Source organism: Condylostylus longicornis, unplaced genomic scaffold, assembly GCF_029603195.1.
Source record: "Condylostylus longicornis isolate FDR11 unplaced genomic scaffold, ASM2960319v2 ptg000048l, whole genome shotgun sequence".
Lineage (NCBI taxonomy): Eukaryota > Metazoa > Arthropoda > Insecta > Diptera > Dolichopodidae > Condylostylus > Condylostylus longicornis.
Window position 1 is genome coordinate 7795443 of NW_026578017.1, and position 9702 is coordinate 7805144.

A 9702-nucleotide genomic window follows, 5' to 3' on the forward strand; every position below is an offset into this window, starting at 1 on the left:
GTTTTAGTTTTTTAAAAATATGTATATAAAAAATTTCGTGTTGACGACAAAAACTTTCGCGGCATGTTTTTCAAAAGTTGATTGCTAAAATCGATTTTAGTTAAATTGAAAATAACTTAAATCTCAAAACTACTGATGATTTCTTTAACTCTTTTAAATTTATAATTGGTATTTTAGGATGATTATTGGTCATGCAAAAGAAGCATAATATTTTCAATATTAACACACCAAATTAAAATATAAGTAAAAATGTGAGAGAAAATTGAAAATAAAATAAATTTTCAAAATGCAAATAGAATTCAAGAATAACTCTGAATTATTGCTTATCCATTTTTGTTTTCAACCCCATCTACTGCGATATCATCTGTTCTATTTATTTCCATTGCGTATTTGTATTATTGTTTATTGCAATTTTCTTGCGCCATAATATGCCGAAAATAATTTAAAATTTTAAAATTATTAAGAAATTTTTTTTCTCAACTTTTATTTATTTATATTTTTTGTTTTTAACTCATTTTCTGAGGTATGAACTTCTATATACCAATATAAAAGATTATGCGAATCCGCTACGAAAATTGGTTAACGTGAAACCCTATAAAATTTATTTATAGCATACGAATACTTAAAAAAAAAATTATAAATCTTGAATTCTTTAAGTTACTAAAGAAAAAAGAACAAACTTTTTGAAAAATTAGGCAATAAAACTTAAAACTTTTTAAATATTTTAAAAATTCCATCTCCTTTAAAAAAAAAAACAAATTAAAAAAAAAAATTTAAAGAGTTTGTTTTTCTTCGTAAACTAGAAAAATATTGCAGTCTGTGTTAAAATTAATTATTTGCAATTAATTTTTACAAATCGCATTGCATATAATTAAGATATTTTTTGTAAATTTTGTATTATGCATGAAAGTTTTGCTCCTTTTCCTTCTTAGCTTGAAAAATTATAGAAAACATTTTAGAAGCATGCGAAATTAATACGAAAGTAATCGAAAAATTATTTATAATTTTTCAAATTTTCTGTAATTAATAAGATTTTTTCATTTTATGCATAAAATAATACGGGTATTCATGACAATTTTTTCTTCTAAAACAAGGAAAAATTAAGTAAAAATAGAACAAACTTATACGCTCAGATAGACATGCAATTTTTAGTTTTACAACTGTTTGATTGCTTATTTGTATTCCATAAGTTTATATTCAAACGCCCAATTATACAACTGCGTGGTCGCATGCATAATTATGCAATAAAACAGTTTGTAATTTTTAAAAACTAATAGCAATTTCTGGTTATCGAATTCAATTTTAATTGACGCAATAGTTTATACAGTTAGATGTGCGCGCGACGATTCTACAATCAAGCAGGGAATGCAAAATTGAAAATTACATATCTGTCTGAGCCTTAAGTTAGAGCAAATAATTATTTAAACTTGTCCTGCATACTTCAAGGAGAATTGAAAATCAAATAATTTTAGCCCGTCAGAAATTCCAATTTTCTTGAATTGAAAAACAAAATATATTGTACTATATGTAATTAAATATTAAATAAATAATATTAATTTCAATTCAAGTACATTCCCGCTCTAAAATAACCAGTACAATTCAGTTAAACCATATTTCTATATGTATATATTATTATAAATTTAAAAATTTAATATTCCGGACTCTTAAATACATATTATTAAGTGATTCTTGTGCTTTAAGACTGAAAATATTGCCAATTTTGAATTTACTTAAACTAAGAGTACATCATTTATATTTCATATTAAAATATACCATATACAATAACGCAGCAACAATTTTCAAAATTTTCTTAAGTCTCTGATGTGAATAAGAAAAACAATAGAATAAAAAATTTATAAAATTCCTTTTAAGAAAATACGAACACAATATGAGTTTTTTTTTCTTTCTTATTTTTGACGTTAAAATTTTTCATCCTTTCAGCATCAAATTTTCTATAATTTTTGTTTTTGTATACCAATGTTCTTTACTATAAGGAATAATTTTTAAAATTTACCTGTGGGTGCTGTACTGAGTTTCAAATATTTTCCATTTTGTTTGCTTTTGAAATCATAATGGTGCTTACTTCTTTTCTTATAAGCTGCTCTTTTCATATATAATTGTTAAGTATTTTATTCTATACAACAGTTTTTGTTATACACGAATTTTTATATATGTATCATGTAAATGTATATTGTATCCTTGATTATTGAGACATTTTTTTTTACTTGTCCTTTAATTCACATTTAATTTACATTTATTTAAATATTTTAAGTATACATTTGAAATTTTAATCTTTAAAATTGAATTGAATTACCTATACAACCCTTAACCTAATTCTTTTATAATAATATTAAAACTAATATAAAATTTGTATAAATAAGTATGTATATATGGATTTGTGTATGAACATCTGTGTATATGTAAATTTAAAATTTATTTACATATTCGTATATAATATTTTTTCCTATGTGTTATTGTACAAAACTATGTATTTTATATAGCTATCCAAAGATTTTATTTATATTTTACGAATTTCTGTATAATGTCAATGTAATATTACTCTTTTATACACAATGCATACACATACTAATAATATGGACGAATATCAGTTCAGTAATTTCAAGGACAAGATTAAAAACTAAAAGGAGTGAATAAAATTTTGAAAATGATATTAAAAAGAAAAAAGAAAGAAAAAGGCAAGGAAAAGATGACAAAAAAATCTCTTTAAAAGCATTATGGAATAATTGTGTATGCCAAACTAAATATTTTTTTTTTGCTTCACAGAAAAAGGATATGAAAGTAAAAGAAGAACAACAAAAATTTTACTATTAGTTGAAGGAAAAATTTAATTTTTCTTGAACTAGTTAAAGAATAAGGTTAAGTTAATTAAAATGTAATTGAATTTTTATATTAAATATATTTTATAATATTTTTTTTGTCTTATATATATGGATAATAATAGATGTAGTATAGGTATGTACTCGTTTACATATATACAAACAAGAACATTAGTGTGTAGCAGCTGCGACATTTTTCTCATGTTTAATAATATTTAAGTTAAGGTTTTGCTACTGATATTAAAGAGATTGCAAATTTTTTAGGAAATTATATTTTGTTTATTAGATCTGGTAAATTAAATATGGTGTTTTATAGGTAAGGTCTGTTTTTTATAAAAAATTCGTTTATAACATAAAAAATTTTTGAAATCAAGGGCATAAACCGACGTATAAAATTTTTCATATGTTTAAAAATGACGTATGTCTTAGCTTAACTATAATCTAAATGCCATTCCCTTTATTTTACTCAGGAGTCCGAAGTGCGAAATAGAAAGCATAGATTTCCATTTTAAGGGTGTAAATGAGTGATTCCCAAAGTGATCTATATAGGCGTCCAGGGGTCCAGGAAGACCTTAATTACATAAGTATTAAGCGGCTCTATCAAAAATTCAAAAATATGACAAGGGGTCTACGACGAGAAAAAATTTTGGGAACCTCTGGTTTACATGAAATGCCAAATCAACCATTATATAGATAACATGAAATCTAAATATTATATACATAAATGGCATTACTTGTTATAACGCAATTTTTTAAATTCAAAATTGCCGCTATTGGTTATACACAAGTGACTATTTTAGACATGGTGTTTTGCTTCACTTCACGTAAAAATCTCTTTAATTCCGGTACATTGCATTATTTCATCTTTCGTGTATTAAAAAATAGCGTATAAATAATATTTAAACATAACACCTCCCAAAACAAAATTACAATTTAATAGGAATTAACGCACAAAATTTTACACATACGTTAACTCCCATAGGAGAGGGGGACTTTTGAGTACCCATATCTCTTATTATTTATCATGGCTCTTGTTATTTAAAAAAATTTCATTTAAATTAATTTCATAATATCAAATGTCACATACTTATAAAATTTGTAGACTCTATACGGTTTTCTTTGATATTTAAAATCCAACATTATCGTCAGAGGGTAGTCAGGAAAGTCGAGAATACACTTTTCATTTAAATATTCTTTTATTTTAATTTTTGTTCTCTATGTAGAAATTTTTTAATTAATTTCTTTAAAGTTTATAATTATTTAACGTTTTCTTTTGTGCTTTTTGTTTTTTAGTTTTTGAAAACATTGAAAGAGAAACTCATTACTTATACATAAAAATCTTTTTAAAGAATTGCAATTCTTTGAACTTTTAAGTATACTTTGCCATTTCTTAATTGCATGACAAAAAAAATTTAATGTTAAAATAACCTGTTGGTTCAACTGAGACAAAAAAAAAAGATAATGGTAAAAAGTAAAAAAAGTATTTTTGCTTTGCAATATATTTTACAGGTAAAACAAATTTAATTTATCTATTATCTCTTTGTTTTGATATAATAAGTATGTTTGGATGTACGTTTAAATTATTTGTCTATGGCACAGAAGTAATTTTTAAATAAAAAACTGTGACAAGCATTTTCATATAGAATTTCTTCCATTACAGAATTGGAAAGGAAACCAGTTGGATTTTTGTTGTAGATGGTCTGTTTTTCTACAAAAAATTTAAAGTAATTCAAAAATATGACAAAGTTTGAGTTTGCTAGCCAATGATTTAACGAAAAAATTTGGTAATTAACCTTTTGGTTTTCGATTCTGAAGACCCCTTATTTCTATAATTCCTTATAGAAATTAAATTGATTCGATTTACTGTTCGATTGTTCGGTATAATTATTCTTCATGTTATTGATTTATAGAGAATATATTACACGGAATTAAAACAAATGCTTGATTTCGCAAGTGTCGTAATATTAATTAAATCTTTAAATTAATGAATTAATATTAATTGTTATACTTATATTGAAGAAGTTTTACTTGTATACATTTTTTTTGGAAATTTACGACTCCTTTAATTATGACTGCGAAAATGTATTAACTTTGTGTCAAAATTTATGTTATAGGAGTCAACTTTATAAGAAAGTCTTTAAAAGCATATTTTAGTACTTTTAAAATCAACAATAAGAAAATATTTTAATTTTTACTTGTATTCGATCAAATATTTGCCAAGTTGCCAAGTTTCGCGACCGGTGAATATAAAGCCTTTTAATTTATGAAGTTTTAATTTAGAAAATGTTTAAAAAAGTTGTTATGTTTTTTTACAAATTTAGGGTCTAGTCTCTTTATTTCAATATTTATTTTCAAATATTTGCAATTAAAATAAATTATAATCTTGTAAAAGAAATATAATCGATGTTATATTTCTTAAATAGCAAGGTTTGAAACAAAAGTTAACATTATGGGATTACGAGTAAAACGAGTCATTACGAGTAACTTTTAGAATAAAGAACATTAAATTATGGGAGTCTTCTCTTACTTTCGAGTTAATTCAACTCAAATAAATTAACAAAATCAAAAAAATAAATAAACTATTATTATTAAAAGTAAATATAAAAATATCCCTGGAAGATTAAATTCATATTACTATGTTTAGTCTTTACACTATTATTTTTATATACTAACTTAGCCATTCTTTTATAATATAGCACTCTTCTATATTTAACTCTGTTATAACATTTACAAATTATGGAAAACTAAAATAATGCTAAAAAAATTCTTGTACACAGCACATATAAATACAACACATCATAGGCCACTAAGAAAGTGCATCTAAAGTTCATCTTAACATTGTTAATACAAATATTTATTTAAATATATAAAATAATATTTACATAACATGTATTACTTATATATTATATCAAACACCATATAATAAGTAGGTAAGTGTGTACTTTTCTTATTTATATGCAACCATAAAATATTCATTTTTGTATAATTTCCATCATGTTATGTTAAATTATGTGTAAAATAATAATTATGCAAGTTAGTAACAGCAATTTAATAGTTAAAATTACATAAATATGTAATTTTAACTATTATATTTATGTTTATATAATTTATGTTTATATAATTTTATGTTTATATTTATATAAATTTATGTTTATATAATTTCATACATGCATTATGCATGCGATGCAATAACATAAGATTCCTATATATCAATGGTGCAAGCAATAAACGCAATTAAATTTTTTTATGACACTTAATCGTACCTATGCGCGCTTATATTGTGACGTGGGCGTTGTACAGTTTATGTAAATATGAACAAAACTTGTACAAAATTTTTTTTTTTTTGTAGTTTTTTAATTGAAACGGAATCTGACAATTAAGTGTTACTTAAAGTTTTCATTAAAATATGCAAAAGGTTATTGAAAAAAGTTTTTTTTATTCCAACACTTACTGATTTTAATTAATGTCAAATTATTGAATTGTTGTAGTTTTAATTACTAATAAATTATAATCTTGTAAAAGGAAGAGAGAAAATTAAAAAAATTTTAATTGAATATGTCATTAGAGCTAGATGAGCATTACACTATTATGAGTAGTTGTACCGAATCATAGGACAAATTTTGAACAGTGAAAATTTTTTATTAATTTTCACAATAATTTTGAAATTTAAATGGAAAATTAATGCCTGTATTGTTAAGGTAGTATAATGATTGTAATAATTTAAAATTTCTAAAATAATTACTATAATTTAGTATAGTTTGTTGTTTGGTATACTTCTTTAAGTTATTGCAGCTATAACCATTCATTTATCTTCAATAATTTGGCACTATTTGAACATAATTTTAAAGAATTTCATTTAATTTCCGTAAAATCATGTAAAAATTTTCGTAAAAGAAATGCCGTTCATCGTTTAATTTCCCTATTGTAAAAGTAGAGGGAAAATATATTTTAAAAAACATTGTAAAAGTTTTAATTAAGAGCTGCTTGAATTTGTGTTCCCACAACAATTACGTGTTAAACTGAACGCTTCTATGTATGCTTCTGTTTTCTTTAACTACAAATCTATATGTGCTACATACCTATGCTGGTATAACAAGGGCTCAATAAAATAATTTAATAGTTCGCAACTCGATGAAATTTCAATATTGCATTCTATTTAAAAAAAATTATTTTAAGTATAAAAAGCGGTGAATTAAGAAAATTTAATCTCCAATATTAAAAATTTTGAATTTAAAATATAACTATTATGTTCCAATAATCACTTAAATTTTATTGAATTAAAATCTTATTTGGGCCAAACAAATCGAAAGTATTCAATTAAGCAATTATATTCAAAAATTTTAACTACATTATTTTCCTAGAGACTCGATAAAAAATTAATTAAAAGTTGTTTAAATCTAAAAAATTTGAGTAAATTAAAATTATTCCATTTTATAAAGTGTGCCTCCCAAAACGTGACTTTTTAATATTAAAATTTTGAAGACTCATAAATGCACACTCCAGAATCCTTAAAAATTTATTTTTACTTTTGCATTCTGTAACAAACATTTTGCTTTCAAAGAGTATATTGTAGTTTAAGTTTTAGTTTTAACTTCACAAATAAAATTTTAATAGCTTTAGTTCTAGTCTTATTAGCAAATTGGATATTTCGAGATCTTATTATTTCGACAATGTTTTAACGATATTTCAAGTAAATATCTTAAGATGCATACAATACCATCAAAAAAAAATCGTTAATTTCATAAGTAATATACTCCGCACATTGTCAAGCATTTTTCCAAGTATTCAAGGATAATTAAAAATTAAATTTAAAAATTTTCTAGTAGAACGCTGACTGATTGCCAAAATTTAAAACCAATTTGTAGAGCGGGTTTGTACTATAAACTCATTGATAAGAAATCTTTATTTAAATATTTTTGAACTAAATGCAATTTTTAAATGCATTATCCATTTAAAAATTGCATTTAGTTTCTAAATTAATGACCTTTTATATTAAATCACTGGTATAAGTGAGAAATTATTAAATATATTTTGAAAATAATTGTTTGAATAACCATGCAATTGAAATTTATTTTAGTATCCTTTCTGAACGAAATGAAAAAAACCATTTATCAAAACAGCGAGTTCTGCAAAAAGGAAAAACTAAAAAGTAAAAGGATAACAATACACAATCGCCCGACCATATATACAAACACATTATTTTAGATTTTTTGATGTTAAATACTGCAAAACATTTGGAGGCATAGGGTGTTGCAGTTTGTACAGTGAAAACTGTAAATACAATAAAATTACGAACAATTTTGTGATTTCAAAGAAAAATTCACTAAACCGAAAAAACTAGGTTTCGAAAAAATTAAGTTCAAAATATAAAATTTTTATAATTTCTTATACATGTACCTGCAACTTGGAGGCAACTGAGACACATATTAAATAAATTTACTAATTTACAAATTGGTCTTTCGTATATATTTTTATTTAACCAATTGTGATTTGTATTTAAAATTTTGGCACAAGCGGGTCTGTAACAGAAATACCATTAGAGCACATATGCAAGTAAATATTTTCTGTTGCAAGTAAATATTGAAAAATTTATAGAAATTTTGAATAATCACCGTGAATTTTCTCATGCTCTTGCTATTCTCATTATTTCACTTGATTAGCCTACCAATCAGTCCTTTAGTTACACCCTTTAAGAATTATCAATCTAACTTAACCTAACCTAACCTAACCATATCAAATAAAAATATGTATGTAATTGTATATTTATACATATATATTGTTCAAATACACAAACACATCGCCATAAATTTCCAAAGGAAGTCATTTTAACCATAAAAAAATCATTGAATTTATTATTCATAAAAATATAAGGAAAAAAAAAGGGAAAAGAATTAAAACGCTATTGACCCATAACTAAAAACATATCATACTTTATAATTGATTATTCTTATTTATCCTTGTATATCTATATGTAATATTTTATGTTTAGATATATTTTGTGTATATAATGTAATATAAACTATGTGTATACGAGTATATTATGTGTATTGTAATCGTTTTCGCTTATTTCATACTCATAAATATCCCAAAAATTTAATGCCCATTCATAAATTGTATCTAAAATCCATTAAATTTATATATAAAATGCTTTCTGTTGTTATTCGTTATATGCGAGAGAATAGAGAAAATGTTGCAATTCAGCAGCTTCCAGTTATATCATCTGGAAAAGGAAATCATAGCTTCAAATCTTCTTTTGGTAAAACCTCAAACAAGAACAAAACAAGACAAAAAAAAAATAATGAAAATTATAGAGAAAATTCTATATTATACACAATCTAATAAATCTAAAAGAACCCTTTTGGCGGGTTAAGTAATAAATAAACAATTTTTTTTTTCTTCTCATTTCTTCTTTTGTACAATACGAGTATAATATTCTTTTGGTTTTGTTTTGTTATACATGTTATTCCGTTAAAAGAATAAAAAATATCCTTAACATTTTCAGGATACAAAAAAAAAACAAAAATTAAGAAGAAAACATTTGAAATGAAAATTTTGAATGTGGATATGTGAGTGTGTTCTTGTAGATTTTTAATATATGTATTTAACATGAGTTATAAATGTATCCGTTTGTACAATGGCATATTGTAGCACAGCAGTAAACATTGTTATAAATTTATAGAAATTTCCCTTATACACACTTACATTTCGAATAGCGGATATTGTAATGCGTTTATTAAATGGTATTTTTCTATTTCTTCAATTTCTACTTCTTCTGCTATTCTTCTTCTTTTATAATTTTCGCTTTTTTATTTGTTTAACACATTTTTTTTTTAAGTTTAATTTTAAAATGACATATTTGTACTTA